The sequence below is a fragment of the Sturnira hondurensis genome, unplaced genomic scaffold (genome assembly GCF_014824575.4).
Source record: "Sturnira hondurensis isolate 20B ecotype Veracruz unplaced genomic scaffold, ASM1482457v3 Scaffold0007208, whole genome shotgun sequence".
Lineage (NCBI taxonomy): Eukaryota > Metazoa > Chordata > Mammalia > Chiroptera > Phyllostomidae > Sturnira > Sturnira hondurensis.
In genome coordinates, this window is record NW_028079839.1 from 3914145 (window position 1) to 3926608 (window position 12464).

The window sequence follows — 12464 nt, forward strand, 5'->3', positions numbered from 1 at the left end:
CGTTGCTGGTGGCCAGATCCGCTGTTGTGACGATGGGCGGGACCACCTCCAAAACGCCTCCCGGTCAAGAGGCGGGAGCGCTCAGCTGACTACCAGCTGACGAACCCCGGAGGATGGATGTCTGTGAGCGGCTGCTGTGACCTACGAGATAATCCCTGAGCCCAGGCCGCAAGGAATGACTCCTAGGCAATGGTTGCTCCAGGGTTTTGTGTAGGTGTGTGTTTGTTTGTCTGTTTGTTTTAATCTGGGTCCTGGGTAGGGCTGGGGAAGATTTTCACCAAGGATGTGGAGTGATGGTAAGAATCACCGCTGCCACACTGAGGTCTCAGCATCTGCTAGCTGTGGCGTGGTGGCTCTCGAGAATGAACTCAGGCTTTTACGGGGGGTCCTGCAGAGTTGTAATTGGGGACACCGAGGCCCCAGGGTGTCCTGCAGGGTGTAGGGTGCAACAGGGTGGAAGACGGCCCTTGCTGCAAAGCTCGAAGCCACCAGATGAGATTGTCACTAGAACGTAGAAAGGAGGACCCAAGGCCCTGCTGTCTCCCAGAAGCCAGGGTGAAGAGACTGTGGCCGGGTCAGGCAGGCAGACGTTTGCACACAGCCGTCCCGCCAGGGGTGCCAACACTCTCTGGGGGCCTGAGTGGGGCTGGCAAGGCTACAGGGAATGAGCAAGCAAGGCCCACAGAAAGCGGGCGTCCTTCAAAAGTGAACAGTGGCAAGTTGTTCATTCAGCGGTGAAAGCCTGTTCCCTCCCAGGACAGGTGGGAACTGGTCCCCACAATGGCGGGCCCCGCCTCTTGGCGATGGCCATGGCCACACTGCACACTTCTGAGTGCCCCCAGCACCAGTGCAGGCCTCCAGGGGCGGGCTGGGCTGCCCTTGAAGTGTCTGCAGGACAAATGTCTCTCTTCTGTGGCCCTGTGCAGGGCTGCGTTCGGTTCCGAGCCTGGGGAAGTGGGATCAGGGAAGGAGCCGGGGTGATGTCCCCTGCCTCCCCATCACCTGTCCTGGGAGCTTGAGGTGTGCTACACTTGTCAGCAGAGGAAACTCTTTTCAGGTGGCAGTGGGGAAAACGGTGGTGCTTCCCCATAAATTCTGAACCTTGCTGACAGATGTATGCATGGGTTAGGCTCACTGTTTATTCTGAATTCACATCTTTTGGAGTTTCTGTCTGATTTAAGCCGCCCCAGGCAGGGGTCCCACGGTATGAGTTATAAGCCAGACATTTCCTAGGGAAGGGAAGTGGATAGATAGAGGGTGGTGGAGGCCCAACTTCCGGTCAGCTGCAGACAAGATTTAGGTTGTTTGGAGAGAGCATTTGATCCTTATGACAAGGTGCAAGTTATTAGGATGAAAATGCCCCCTAAATATCACTCGTTTCCTCCACTTATTTCCAAACTTCGGTTGACTGTGAAATCCTTTGTTCACAGTTTTGCAGGGAGGAAGGCCAGCCACGGAACAGGCACACACAAACTCAGAGTGACACCAACGGTGTGTGCATCCTCCCCGCCCACCCCGGTCAGGAGCAGCCGGCACCTTCGGTCCTACGGGGTCCCTCACGCTGCCTGCCTCACCCGCCCCCGGCCTGCCTCCCCCTCCTTCTGGAATTTGCCATTTCAGTCCTTGTCAAACTACAAGCAGTGGCATAAACAGTGGATCCCAAAGGCCGCCCCTCTCAGCCCGGACCGAACCACCACAAACACGAAGCGCGCACTAGGAACTGCGCAATGTCTAACCCCGAAGCCGAGGCCGGCGTCTGCGCTCNTGACACCAACGGTGTGTGCGTCCTCCCCGCCCACCCCGGTCAGGAGCAGCCAGCACCTTCGGTCCTACGGGGTCCCTCACGCTGCCTGCCTCACCCGCCCCCAGCCCGCCTCCCCCTCCTTCTGGAATTTGCCATTTCAGTCCTTGTCAAACTACAAGCAGTGGCATAAACAGTGGATCCCAAAGGCCGCCCCTCTCAGCCCGGACCGAACCACCACAAACACGAAGCGCGCACTAGGAACTGCGCAATGTCTAACCCCGAGGCCGAGGCCGGTGTCTGCGCTCGGCACAGTTCCCCGGAGGTAAAACCCGGGCCCCTGCGCGTCCACAGCCCCCAGTGTGGGCGCACCCCAGGCGGGCGAGCCGTGGGCTGTGGACGCGCACGGTGATGCGCACAGGAAGGGCTGCGCACAGGAAGTGCCCTTGGGTCAAAGACAGAGGGGCCCCGACCGAAGCCCGCCCACTCTCCACGCCCCAAACGCCAGCCCCTGCTCCCCAGACGTGTCTCACCAGCACCGTGGACAGTCGGGCTTCCCTCGGCCTCCCCGTGTTCGCCACGGCCCACGGGACGCCAATTCCTACATTTAAACCACCGTCCCCTCTCCGGGTCGGGCTGCGGGAAGGGGACCCCAGATGGGACAGCACTTCAAGTCCTGCGATCGGAAGGTTTAATGCGGGTTACGTTTACAGCGCGTGGAGAAAGGGGATTATCAACTTTTTACTAAAAACATTTACTGTCTCCATGGAGACATTAAGAAAACACTGGGGCAGAGGAAGGACAGACTGTATGAGGTTTGCTAAAAAGCGGTTAATATCCTGTGAATTGGAACTCCTGGAATACTTTAATTATGAAATGAGAAGGTAATCCAGTCAGCCTCTATTCCAACAGAGCAATCTGGGCCTTTAAATTATTAAGTGCTAAAAATCATTCTCTCGTTCCCGGTCTCGCATGTGCTTTTAAACTAATTCCCAGCATTAGTGTACTTGGCGCTAAGTTGGGTGTGTGCTCGGCCTGGCGACGCTCCGAAATGCCACAGCGTAAAATTTGTAGCTCACCAGGGAGCACGCTGTCGGTCCGCCATTTGTTTAAAATTAGGCAGTCTCCTTCTAATTGGATTCCGTTATGGGTGGTTCCCAGGCTTGGTGGGAAGAGAGCAGGCTTCCGGGGGCTCCAGGATGTGGCGCGAGGTCTCCCTAAGTCCCCCGGCGCACCAGATCCAAAATGAGATGGTTTCCTGTTCTGCGCCCCAGGACCTCAATGGGAAGGAACCAGGCATCTGCGGGGCCGCAGCACGCTTGCCTGCGCAAAGGACACCTTCTACGGGGAGCCCCTGGGAGTTCGCTGCTGTCCTGTTCTCGTTGTGTGGCTCCCATTGTATCGTGGCCAACCCTGGCTGAGGGAACAGCGGTGCCGGCCTCGGCCCACGACCAGCAGGAGCCCACGCCAACCAACAGAGAGCATCTCCAGAACTAAAGACTGCACTCGGTGGACCAGCACAGGAAGCAGACCCAGGAGGGTGAGAGTGTCAGTGGGCTGTCCCCAGGTCTGTCTGCCTCTCTGGGAGGAAGGCCCCCGAGAGTGCATTAGGCACCAGTGTCACCGGCCCTGACGTTCAGCCATCACTCTCCAGAGAGGCTTGTTCCTTCCACTCCTTTGAGGAGGGAAGAGGCCCCTGGCTGAGAAGGTCCCAGACTCCACCCACCTCCAAGCAAAGCGATGGACAGGCTTTCAAGAACTTGGAGCCAGGAAGATGGGGCTTAGCTTGGTGCCCCAGCCCGTGACACGCATGCCTGGGACTGGGCCTCACACACTCGCCTTGAGGAGGAGGAGAGGGGGAAGCCCCATGTCCCACAGCCAGGCTGGCAGCTACCTGGAGGATGTTCGGTCGGAGCTGCCCCAGCAGGGCTGCCACCTCCCTGCCACTCCTCAGAGTCCCTGCAGGACACCCACGAGCCTCCCAGTTCAAGGCCTCAGGCTGAGCTGCCACTGCGTGAGACCCACAGCATCAGATAGGGGCCGGGGTTCTCAGCCCCATCAACTGCTCTTCACCCATCGCCGTGGCTTCAAGGATGTGGCTGGACTCTGGGACGCTGAAGACAAGCCCGAGAGGCACAGGAGAATGTCCCCGACCGGGCCTAGGACAAGTGTCCTAGCAGGAGGTTCTGCAGACAACAAGGACCCAGTGGGTCCCCGCCCAGCCCCATGGGGCCACCAGGGTCAAGGGCAATAAGTGCAATGAGACTCCACTTCTCTGCTGAGAGGATCTTTCTGGAGGCCAGCGCCGTGGCCCGGGCAGAAACCCTCCTTCCCTGCTTGGAGTCCCCTGGCACGTGGCCCAGGTGGAACGACACGGCTCCATAGCAGGGACACAGGCCGGGTGGAGGGACCTGGTCCCGTTGGACGGACATGCAGCCTTCGCAGGGGACACCAGGAAGAGCTCTACTGAGCAGCCTGAGGACGGCACCCTCGGCAGGCAGAGCGGTCCCCACCTGCTCCGAGGCGGCCATCCCGCTACCCCGCTGCCAGCAGGTTCTGGAATGGTCAACCAGTGGGGCTCGTCTTCTCGTGCCATCGTATGGCGTGGATGACACAAAACCGCACAGGTGGTCGGAGAGACCCACTGAATTGTCCCCAGCAGAGTTCAGGTGGCATCTGCCCGACTGAAGTGCCCTTCGAGGGCCAACCTCCTTGCCCACAGGCAGCACGCAACATCCAGCCCGCGCCTTTCTGTTGAGGGGCCTACAGAGACTTCCAGAGGCTGTGGGGGACCCAGGGGAGGGCCGGGAACTTTGACAGCCAACCTGAGCCCGGGTGAGGCCCTTGCGGCCTGAGGTCAGGCGTCTGCAGCAGCGGAGGCTGGAGGCTTCTGGGGCCCCAGGAGGGCCCAGCTGAGCCGCCCCTGGTCCAGGCACCTGGGACCTCTGGGGGCACTGAGTGGAATCCATGGGAAATCGACTGACGGGAGCCAAAGTCTGTTTGTGCACAGAGCCTGAGTGTGACCGCAGTGCAGGGGCCCGGCCTTCACCAGGTCCTGGGCGGGGCAGGGGCTGCGGCGCGCTGCTTGGCCGACTACCCTCAATCCCGAGGACTCGCAGCTAGACCAGACCCTCCTCCCTCCCAACTCGGGGGCCGTTCTGGAGACAAAGTCTGCTGGGCCCTGGCCACAGGCTCCTCTGCGGCCCAAGCCCGCCATTCTAGCTGAGTGACCCTTTCGTGGATAGTAAGGGACACGTTAAAATATGTAACATTTAAAGTGGGGAGACGTCCAGCGTCTCCCAGGGGCCCCTGTAACTGCCTCGTTTTTCAGTTGGTTCCGACAAGGACGCAGGTGATGCTGACCGACACCTACGGCCGAGGCAGCAGGCCGGGAGCCCCGGCCTGGGTCCCCCTCTTTCATGACTACAGGGGTGCCCGCATGAGCCACCCTGACCACGGCGATGGGGACGCTGCAGAAGCAGGATCTGGGCCAGTGGGGGCCAGCCGGCCCCAGGTTCGAGGCCCGGCGCTCAGGGCGAGGCTGCCGCTGGGGCTAATGAGTCCCCAGGTGGTCCCAGGAGTCAGCGCCCTGCTAGAACGGGGCTGGCCCCAGAGCGGGGTGGGTGAGGGGGCACGGGGCCAGCAATCCCAGGTGTGCAGGGCCCAGGTGATGGCCCCAGGGAAAAGAGAAAATTACAACATTGCTTCTGCTAAATCAACGCCATTAAAAAATGGCAATTATCCGCACTTCCAGGGCGGGCGAAAACTCCACGAGCCAGTTAATGAGAAAACCTCCCCTGCTCTCGGCCACTTCTGAGCCTAGGGCTCTGGGCTGTTTCAGGTCCCCAGGAGTCACCGGTGGACCCAGGTGGAGGAGGACTTTGCGGGAGACGCCGCCCCTTGGGAACCATGAGCCTTTACAGACACCCCAGCAGGACTGCCTGGGGGTACTGGTCGTCTCCATGGAAACTGAGGCTGCCCCAGGGTGAACGGTCAGTTCTTGGGGCCTGAGCAGCTTGTGCTGTGTGACCAGGCACCAGCTCTGCGACCAGGGCCTCGGTCTTCTGCCCAGTGAAATGGGCTCCTGGTAGAGCCGATGCCTCCGGGCTGAGCGGAGACTCTGCCCCCGTAGTGAGGACGCGACAAATCTCCATTTCTGTGCGATCCCTCACGGGGTCTAGTCCCCTGTTCGCACACTGTATCCACCACACCCAGTGTGAACTGCGAGGGACCGAACTCACACCCATTCACTTATTCGTATGTGTCTGTGATTTAGTCAGCAAATGCTTCTGGTGGCCAGTGGGGACATCTTCCCTCCTTGTGAGCTTTACAGCCTGGGGTGGAGCCACTAACCAGAGACACGGTGAAAGCTGAACTGCGTGGTTTTGGTTTGTTTTGCTAAATTATCAAACATAAACAGCAGTCTCTTGTGCTGGCTGGAGGTCAAAAACGGGGGTCCACTCTCACGGCCTGCTCTGGCCCAGCGGGGCCGACGCTTTGCTGCCACATTCGGTGATGATCTTGAAAGGCGTGAGATGGGGACATCCTCTGAAGCAGGGGAAGCCCAACCTTGCACGTTTATCCTATGGAAATAGACTTTTAGAAGCCCTGTGCCTGGCGACACCTTGCAGCGTTGTCAGGGACAGTGAAGACACGAGAAAACTCTAGATTCAGCCACTGACAGTGTATCGAAGTGACAGACTGCCACTCTGCCACAAAAACGGCGACGATGGAGACCGGGGGAACACACCACACCTAAGGTGTCAAAATTCACAAAGGTAGGGTGAGGTGTCCTCCGGTTGGAGAACAGACAGGGGTGGATGCGGAGCTGCGACGTCAGGGGTTGTGTTTGGTGGATGTGTGCTCTGTTTTTCTTCAGGAGTCCCAGTGATGCTGACGTCATGGGTTTTCATCGCCATGACAACATGAGCAGCGGGTGTTCAGACACCCCGTGCTGCTTGCACAGGGACAGAGATGCCCGCCACGGCCAGCGCACAGGACTGGGGTGAGGGCCAGCACCCCCTGTCGGCACCCCGTCCCCTCCCGGCCCTCCTGAGAGGGAGGTGTCCCTCCTGGACCCCCAGGTAGCCCCCACTCTGGGGACGTGGGCAGAGGACTGCCAAACCACAAAAACTCGAATTTGGACGCTCCCAGGAGAAGGAGCAGAGGGGCCAGAAAGCAGAGGAGTGAGGGAGGTGGCTTCTGACCCCGACGTGGCAGCCGTGGCCAGGAGTTTGGCCTGCACACCCCTGCTGTGGATTGGATTCTGTTCCCCCGAAATCCGTGCTGGAGTGCCCGACCCCCGTGCCTTCATTCGGAAGGCACAACTTCATGCGGAAACAGGGTCTTTGTGGACAGAGTGGAGCTGAGGTCACTGGGGATTAGCCATAATCCCACATGACTTGTGTCCTTATAAGGACTGGGGAAGGGTCCTCCCCACGCAGAGGGTATGTCCCCTGTGAAGAGACGGCCATGTGGTGATGGAGGCAGAGACTGGGGTGAGGTGCCCACCAGCCAGGGGCTGTGCACCAACCCCAGGCTGGAGGGGCAGGATGGATTCTGCCCCCAGGCTGCAGAGGTCATGGGGCTCCGCCTACACCCGACTTCAGGCTCAGGCCTCCAGAACAGGGGGAGCAGATGCCTGTCGTCTGGGCCCCCAGCTTGTGGTGCTTGGGTACAGCAGCCTGAGGACACTCTACACACAGACTCTGAGTGTCAGGTTCTTGGTCTCTGAAAGAAGAAAACGCTGTTTTCCTTTACAGGGTAACCGAGTCTTTAGGCTTTTCGTCTCTGAACTAAGTCGCTTTGGCCTGGAGGAAGAACCTGCCTTCGGGGTTCCGACGGACCCAGAAGGCGCAGGAGGCCATCCTCCCGTGCGCAGAGCCCCAGGCCACGGCGCTTCCACCCTCACTCACGGGGTGTTCTCGTTAGAACCTCTGCCCTCCTCCTGCCCAAGGACCAGGCCCCCCACTGGGGCAGACGTTCACTGGGGCTGTGAGGAAGCGATCGGAACTTCCATGTGTGCGCCCTGAAATTCCACTCACTTCCTACAACACAGACTTCAACTACGTGACGGTTGTGGAGGTGGAGAACTCGGACAGAATCTGCCCTTCCAGGCGCGGGGACCCTGCCTCCCCAGGGGCGGCGCCTTCCGCCCGTCTGGGGACCTGTTCCAGGCGGTGAGCCCACGGGGATCGCCTTCACCAGCTGACGCTGGTACTGTATTCCCTCTCCTCTGACATTGCCTAGAGGCCTCCCCCCTGTCCTGGGACGCTGGCCAGGGTGGCCCCCCACGACATCCACCATCACAGCGCACCCCCCCCCACCGCTGCCCACGCTGCCACCCGACAGCTTCTCAGACTCCTTGTCGCCGACGAGCTGGCTGGATTTGAAGAGGACCAGCCAGGTGTCTCCCAGAGTCTCCCTCCGCTGGGGTCTGCCTGACGGTTTTCCTTTTCCTCGTGACATGTGCTTCTCCCGAAGAACACAGAGGCCAAGTTTTCCTCGCATCCCACAAAAGGTACGTCACTGTCAGCGTGCCTTGTCATCCTGGTGCTGACGATGGTCACCTGGCTGAGGTCCTGCCGTCTCCGCGGTCAGGTTGCTTGTCCCCTTCCACACTGCCCTCCCTGAGAGCCACCGTGTGACTTGTACACGTAAGGCGTGGCGGCGAGGTCCCACCTCCTTGGAGGAGGAGTGGCCACACAGGTCATTTGCCATTGGACCGTTGTCTCTTCTCCATTTATTTATTTATTCCATCAGCTACTTCTGTCAGTGTGGGCTCATGGATATTTATTTTATACTTTATTTACCATCCAACACGACACATTCATCGTGTTGCTGCGGCTGTTGGGCTCCCCCTCAGCTGGTGCTGGGCCCCTTGGACAGAAGCGAGGTGTTGGTCAACAGCCGTATTGAGGTATAGCTGGCGTGCAGCGAACCGCGTGTATTTAAGGCACACATACAATGGACCTGAACACACTGACGCGATCTTAAACCATCGCCGCGATCAAGGAAGTAGACATATCATCACCTCCAGGTTTCCTTATGTTTCTTTGTTCTGTTTCGTTCTGTTCTTTATGTTGAGATGGCATCGACATCGAACATTATGTTAGTTTCGGGCATACAACACGACGCTTTAACATTCGCATCGCAAAATGTTGAATGTGCCTTTTTGTTCCTGTGTTTTGGTGGGAAGAACACTTCCCGTTAGGTCTGCTTCTCTAACCAACCTTTCGGTGCGCACAGAGCAGGCTTGATTATATGGGTGTGCAGGCTTGTCGGTCACTGACTCGAACTTACGTCTTTACATAGGTGTGCCGATGAACCGCATGTACAGATCGGCGTGTTGCACGCACGCGCTGTGGGTGCATCAGTACTTAGTGGGGGGTGTGTTGGGCACTGTGCAGCAGCGAAGGACGGCAGTGACAAGATGCATCTGCGGTTCGCCTGCCAGAGAGAGAGCCCCGTGCCGCCTGTGCCCCGAGGTGTGTCGGCACACTTAGCCCTCTCTCCAAGCCCACTGGACTCTACACCCACCTCATCATTTTCCGAAGTGGAGAAAACCGAGTTTCCCTACTACTAGGTGTCCCCATCACCGTGTGTGACGGCGAAACGCCCTTCCATTCTGCAGGGACTGAAGTGAGACCAGAACTGGGGCGCTTCCTCGGCTCCGCTTCCCATGCGGCGGTGCCCCTCACCACCTGCCTTGGGATCCTGGAAGCCCCTGCCAGTAGGGAAACTGAGGCAAGGCCACCACAGGGAGATGGCCGAGTGAGGACCAGGTCCCTGCCCATGAGAAGCACAGCCCAGGGCTGGCCTTGCAGCGCCTGCCGCCTCTCCCCAGTGACCTCTGCTGCTGCGGTCACTGCCTCTGTCCCTCTGGCCCGGTTGGAGCTCCCAGAGGGTAGTGGTTCCCCCCTGCCCACTGCAGAGAGGGGCCCTGTGCGTGTTTGCAGGTGGTGACACAGAAGCACACGTGACCTTCCGGAGGCACAGGGTGGCCGAGGCCCTGGTCCACGCTCAGCGAAGGGCCGACCGGCGGGATCTGGCTCCAGCCGATGCGCATGGTGCCGAGGGGGCAGGGCCCTGCAGCCCGTCCTAATGGGGCACACCCTGGCGCAGAATGCTGCCCCTTGGAAACAAGGTGGGGCAACCCAAAATGCCCTTGTCCTTGTCAGGTCTTGTCTCATGGGAGCCCCGCTTGTCTCGGCTGGGGACCTTCACGCATCCGGTGGCGTCACTGCTGACAGGTTCCCAGCCCACGTTTCCCTTTCCCTCTTTCCAGACACAGTGCAGGGACCCGAGCAAACACCAGCGACTGACCCACGTGTCCGCCTGGTTTCCTCTGAGCTGAACATCCGTGGGCGCCGTGAAGGGCACAGCCAAAAAACGGGCTGACTCAGCAACAGACGCCGTGTGCCCGGCCTGCGTTGAAACGCCTGATCCCGACAAGGCAGTTGGAAATATTCACCCAACCCGTTTTTATTTAACTCGCGTGGACCAATCCCCTGCAGCCCACGCGGACGCCCGGGTGCTTGTCAGGAGAAGCAAATTGCACTCCTGATGGCCCAGCGCGATGGGCCGGGCAGCGGCTTCTCTGCCTTCAGCCGCTTCCCGGGAAGCCGCAGGACGAGGGCAGCCGTCCATCAGCCTCCGTGGCGATCATTACGGGTCGGCAGTGAAGCAGAAAAGCGCCGTAATAAACAGGTCCCGCTGCCTCCCGTCACTCCATTCATCCTCCCCCACGCACGCCGGGCCCTTCTGGCCTTGCTGAGCGTTAAATCCCCGTCCAGCTGTTTGACCCTATTACGGGAACATGATGGGCACCCCCCGTCACTTGAAATGCCTGCAACAGTCGGATGCACCGAATCTATCTTCCCGACAGGTAAACCTATGGATAATTTATTTTTATGTGCTTTCAAAGGGTGTTGACAGCAGCCGGCATGTCCACCACGCATGCCCCTCGGTCAGGGGAGTGGGCCCGAGCCTCCAGCGGCCACCGTTCCCCAGCCCGAGGGGAGATGCTGGAAGGTGTCCGGCCCCTCGTCTCCAGACCTGGGTGGCCGGTGACGCGGAGGTTCAGTTCAGAACACGATGGTGGCTCTGACCCAGAATCAGACAGGGCTCCCCTCAGCTCCCCTCAGCGAAGCCACTGAGCAGGGCAGCCGGCTGGTGGCAGGGCTGTCGGGGGCTGCACGCAGCAGGACAAAGCGCCTTCTCAGGGCCTCACTTCACCGGTCCAGTTGAGCTCAGTGTTCACCCGGCTCCCCCCCCCCCCCCCTCAGGCCTCCTGGCCACTCAGGCAAACGCCTCGAAGCATTTGCCCCAAATCTGAGCGACAAGGGCGAAGAGCTGGCTGCGGGGTTTTCAACTTCATGGTCGCGTCTATCACAAAAAGAAACCACACGCGTGTAAAGCACCACCCTTCGCCGTGCAGCCCGGGTGCAGGGGCGCCGGCGGCAGCGGGAGTGACTTCTAAGTCGTCCTCCGGACCCCAGTTTGACCGCGGCCTTCACAATGGGGGCCATTTAAGCCTCCAGAATCCAATCAACGTGTCAGTTAAATTGCTGCTCATCTGTCGAGATTAAGCCTCCGACGATTACCTCGGATTTAGTAGAAGTCTGAGGTCCCGGTGCATCTCGCCGAGGCCATTAGTAACACCTGGAATCATTCACATTAGTTTAAGATCTGGCACCATAAATTCCCAGCCATTAACGATTCTTCTGACTCCTCGGGATAAATGGCTGAACGTTTTTGATAATGAAAATATACTTTCCGCCGTGGTCCCTTCTTAAACCCACACTGCCTTTGTGATGTACTTCGTGGCTGATTGTAACGGACGGCGCCATAACTCTCACGCGGGTTTTTAGTGTGCTGTGAGGAGTTGGAGGTCTGTTGTACGATTAATTTTTTAAAAAATTAACGAGATATTTGTTTCGCCGTTTGCCTTCGGAAATGCGATCAAATCTCGGAGGGGACGTCCTGGGGAGCGGAGGTGGCGCTGTCGTGGCCCGAAGCGTTCCGGCCCCGGCTCCGGGCAGTTGCCAAGGCACAAGACGTCCCTGACGCAAAGGCAAGGCAGGCGACAAACTTCAACGGGAGGTGATCAAAAATAACAGGCGGATTTCATCGTGGGAGCCCAGTGTGTCCGCTCAGTTATAACTGAGACAGAGCATTTAAATCTCTCAAATAAATCTCCTCATTCCCTGCACATTCATCTCTTTTAAGTGCTCATTAAGGTGGGGCGTGACAGTCTTGGCAAATGAAACACTAATTCTTTTTCTCTGAAGCCTGAGTGTGCCGTCCCCAAGGGCGGCTGCAGTTTGGGGGGGATTCTAGGACCAAGGCAGAGTGGGGCTCCCGTTCTGCACCTCAGTCCAGAAAGTGATGGGGGCCGACTTGCCTGATGCCTCCGCTCCTCTTGCTCGTGCCGCGTGACCTAGCGGATCTGGGGGACACAACTATCACTTTGTGGTGTCTGATAAGTGCTCCTCAGAAACGGGGCCCTGCGGCCCCACCTCCTCGCAGCTCAGAGTAATTTGCAGGCGGCTTGTCTTCGGTTGAGTTAGACCAAGTTTTCCAAAGACCGAAGCTGAAAGATGAGGCTGGAGCTTCCTGCTCTTCCACTTCCAAGGGCAGCACTTTCTCTCTCTCTCTCTCTCTTAGTGATAAAGAAACTGTGTCTAAAAATGTACTTGAGCATTAGTCTGCCACTAAACTC